Source organism: Limulus polyphemus, unplaced genomic scaffold, assembly GCF_000517525.1.
Source record: "Limulus polyphemus unplaced genomic scaffold, Limulus_polyphemus-2.1.2 Scaffold403, whole genome shotgun sequence".
Lineage (NCBI taxonomy): Eukaryota > Metazoa > Arthropoda > Merostomata > Xiphosura > Limulidae > Limulus > Limulus polyphemus.
Window position 1 is genome coordinate 405,478 of NW_013666013.1, and position 5,065 is coordinate 410,542.

A 5,065-nucleotide genomic window follows, 5' to 3' on the forward strand; every position below is an offset into this window, starting at 1 on the left:
CTAGTGTTGTAGCAGCAAGTGTTTGAAACATACCAACGTAATACGTTGTAATTATCCTAGTGTTGTAGCAGCAAGTATTTGAAACAAACCAACGTAATACGTTGTAATTATCCTAGTGTTGTAGCAGCAAATGTTTGAAACAAACCAACATAGTACATTGTAATTACCCGAATGTTAATTGTAGCAGCAAGTGTTTGAAACATACCAACGTAATACGTTGTAATTATCCTAGTGTTGTAGCAGCAAGTGTGTGAAACCAACCAACATAGTACATTGTAATTACCCGAATGTTAATTGTAGCAGCAAGTGTTTGAAACATACCAACGTATGATACATTGTAGTTATCCTAACAAACACAAAAACTTTCCCCCCTGTAGGAAAGAGGTAAATCCACGAACTTACAACGCTAAAACCTGGGGTTCGGATCCCTGCGGTAGACACTGCCAATGTGGCTTTGCTATAAAAACAAACAAACTGACATTAAATATGATTATTAAAGTATTATAGTCGTTTCGAAAGGAAACTGTATTCATTACTGACAGTAATTAATTTTTTAGCTTAATTTAATAACGGATATTTACACCTATCGCACAGACATAACATCAAAACGAGAAGAAACGGCTCAAAGTGGAAAAATGTATTATTTTTCTAAAAGATACTTCATCTTAATGATCCATTACATAAGTTTCTTTCTGAACTAGTCTAGAAATTGCTTATCTTCAAGAACATTTCGGAAGTGTTTATTTTATGGTTTACAGCTCTTGTATAAAGCTAGTAATACACTAAATATATGAAACCCTGGATTGAAATGGATACAGTCACAAATTTATGTTAATGTATGGCTATTATAAACGCGGAATTTTAGTCCTAGAGAATCCAGTTCAATATCATGTAAATGCCAACATTCGCATATGGATTTTATATAAATAAAATAGCTAATAATGCGTTATAGTCTTTCTAACTCAGTGGTTCTCAAACTTTTTCGTCCTGGACCACTTCGGCGAGGCAAAAGACCCCGCGAACCACCTACCGATCCTACCTCATCCATTTTCGCTTGCCACCGCAAAAGAGCTCATCAGTGACTTGAATTTTGGACCAGCTGGGGGATCCTCGCGGACCACCCTTTGAGAACCACTGCTCTAACTGAAATAATACGTATAACTGTCAATGTATGGCATATGAAAAAATGATCAAGAAACAGACACATGAATTTTTAGACATAAATATTTACAAGAAACTCTATAGACTAAATTCCTTCTTCTGATGTTCTCCACTTTTGTAGCCGATATTATAATCAGTTGGGTTTTATGTGACTTTGTCTTTTTCTATTGCAACTATTTATTTGTTTGTTTGACTTTGGATATTTTGTGCGTGTTAGACCAAAGAATAGGGCTAAAGTGTGTAATATGTCTGATTGATAATGCTTGCTTACAGTTTCATAGGGCTAAAGTGTGTAATATGTCTGACCTATGAACCTGTAAGCAAGCGTTATCAATTATCAATCAGACATATTACACACTTTAGCTCCCTTGCTTACAGGTTCATAGAGCTAAAGTGTGTAATATGTCTGATTGATAATGCTTGCTTACAGGTTCATAGAGCTAAAGTGTGTAATATGTCTGATTGATAATGCTTGCTTACAGGTTCATAGAGCTAAAGTGTGTATTCATCCAGTAAACGTGATAAAACTAAGCTAATGGGAAGCATAATTTTAATTGTATGTATTATGTAAGTATGTAACGTAGATATATTATTGTCATGACAATTAACAAATCCTCTGTAAGATTTCCTAAAATACAATACGTATGAACTCAAAGGTTATCACATTTTTTCTCACAATTGTATAATATGTACGTCCAATAATTGACGAGATATTTTATAGAGCTTTTAAATAAAACTCTCTTTCGTGAAAAACACATGTTGTTCCACATAAACACACAAGGATTGTTCACCGAATACTGATATGCCCCCGTAAGATAGACTGAAACCACAGCGAGATAAATAGATGTGTTATGACATTAATGAAGACCCCGAACTCTCTAGCTTCACAATACTTTAATATAACAAGTAAATGTGTTTGATTTTTGAGTTAAGAGTTGGTGGGACCGCACTATCTCGGCCTTTTTTTTTTACCATTCAATGTAGTTTATATAAGTCGCCCTTAACACTAGACGTCGAGGCACTTGTGGTAGATTAGGGTATCAAAGGAATTAAATCTTCGACGCAAACACGTGTGTAACTGCTTGTTCGTCTACACAAGGTTCCACTCGTTGACGTTGGTATTTACGATATTAAACTGCTGTAATATTGGGTCAACGATATAGGTTACACCTCGGACTTTTAAATTTTGTCACTTTTAAAACATATCCTGGAAGTGATTGAAGTAAAACGCAAAGTAAAATATTTTGTGTTGAAAAAGGTGAATTTCCAGACAGAGACCTAAAGAAAAGAACGAACAGACGGGTAAAATCCCATAGACCAGCGTTTCTCAAACTGGGGCCCGCCGACCCCCAGGGGTCTGCAAGTCATGTCCGAGATTTCCTAAAGATATTTTTAAAAAATATTACTTACAGAATAAAAATGTTTTTCGTAAAATTAATTTTTTTATATGAATTTAAACATTTAATTTTGGAATACAGCTTTTCATGTACACGGAATCGATTTTTATCACAAAAAAAACAAAGCATCGATAGGTTTGGAGGTCCGCTATCGAAGGTCCGCGATTTTAGATTAAAAGGGATCTTCAGGTTACTGAAATTTGAAAATCACTGCTATAGACTATTGTTTCTACATCTTACAATCAAGCAGACGGACACTCGTCAAAAACGTTTTCTACTTTCTTATCGACTTTCCAAAATTTATTTAATTAAATAACAATAGTGTCTTTCAATGTTAAATGTTTTAGGTCATTGAACTGTACTTACTTAAACCTTATAGCCTAACTCATTACTATTGTGTAGCATCATTTCACCTTATTTAATCATGTGTTGTTTAATGTTAAATCACGAAATCGCGCAATTTGTTCTTGTATCCTTTTCAATTTATCTGTGGAATTTTGGAGAAGAAAAGTAGTTGTTCCAAACATCGTTAAAATAAACCTGTTCCTCTTTTGATACGTTTGCTTGTTGGTTTTTTAATTACCTTGAAAAAATATACTTCTTTATTTTGAAATACCTTCGACTGTTTTTACAACTTTGGTTTTAACTTCTTCTTGCGTGACAGTACCACACGATGTCAGATCTTGCATGACAGTACCACACGATGTCAGATCTTGCATGAGCACCACACGATGTCAGATCTTGCATGATGGCACCACACGATGTCAGATCTTGTATGATGGCACCACACGATGTCAGATCTTGCATGACAGCACCACACGATGTCAGATCTTGTATGACAGTACCACACGATGTCAGATCTTGTATGACAGTACCACACGATGTCAGATCTTGCATGACAGCACCACACGATGTCAGATCTTGCATGACAGTACCACACGATGTCAGATCTTGCATGACAGTACCACACGATGTCAGATCTTGCCTGGAAATACCACATTATACCAGATTTTGTAAAGCAACAACACAATATCCAAGATCTTGCATGGCAATACTACACAATACCATATCTTGCATGGCAATACCATACAGTACCAGATCTTGCATGACAGTCCCGCTTGATGCCGGATCTTGTAAGACAAGACCACACGATACCAGATCTTGCATGACAATACTACACGATACCAGATCTTCCATGATAATACCACACAATACCAGATCTTCCATGATAATACCAAATGATGCTATATCTTGTACGACAATGCTACATGATGCTAGATCTTGTACGATAATGCCACACGATGCCAGACCTTGCATGGCAATACCATATGATGTCGGTTCTCTCATAACAGTACCATAAGGTGTCAGATTTTTGAATGTATTACCAATTATAGTAATCAAGCATTCGATTAGAAATATTTATTCGTATTATTTAATCATGCATGAAGAGATTAACATTGTTCTATGTTTATTTTACATTTCATTTCTTTCGTCACATTTTCCACCCACAATAGAACTTAACTACTTTTCTTGTGTTTAATAAGTGAGCTGAAAATTAATTTATTTTTCAGATATAAATGTTCAAATATTGACGATTAAGTTTGAGATCTAGATTTATTTTTGGGTTTTCTGTTGTATAATAAAACTTTACATGTAATTTAGACTTACAAACGAGCTTTGTTGTAGTTCATCAATAAAGTTTTTCAGCTTTGTTTTGTCACGTGACACGGAGTTCAGTTCTTTCCATGAAACACTAATACCCCCCATATATGAAGAGTTACTATTACTACTTGTAGAAATACCACAGAATCAAAGCACGTGCAACAATTATAACAGCGCGAGGGATTCTGTAAGTTCACAGTTAAGTTTTTTTGTTGTTTTTTTTTTACTAACCGTGATAAGTTGCATGTTTTGATACAATTTTCTTTGTTTACGTTATGAGTTCAATAAGTTAAAATAACAATAGTGACAATTACAATTCTCTTACTTAAGCTAGTTCATACCATAACAGTTGTTGTTCATGGATATCACCATTATGTCTGTCCTATCCCAGCTGGTCTGGTGAGCATTGGTATTCGACGAAAGGCCTCGTCAGTATTGGATATGGTGTGGTTGGCATATTATTACATATTATTCTTTACTTTCAGTCATAAGTTCTCAGAATTCTTAATCTCTTTCTCTCTCTCTCTTCGGTCAACTCTCCGAACCAAGTATGAAGCTAAAACGCAGAACGAAGTAACGCCATCTATAGTTGAACATCTAACATTAAATGATGTATCTGTTTCCATGTTGTTGAACTTCCGTATTATACAGATGTTCTAATATATATATTAAAAAAGGTTTATTTGTTGTCAGTACTGGTGAATCGAAACCTTTTTCAGAGAAAGTGGCTTGTATTTGTTGTTAGTACTGGATAATCGAAACTTTTTTTAGAGAAAGTGGCTTGTATTTGTTGTCAGTACTGGTGAATCGACACTTTTGTTTCGGAGAAAGCGACGTGTATTTGT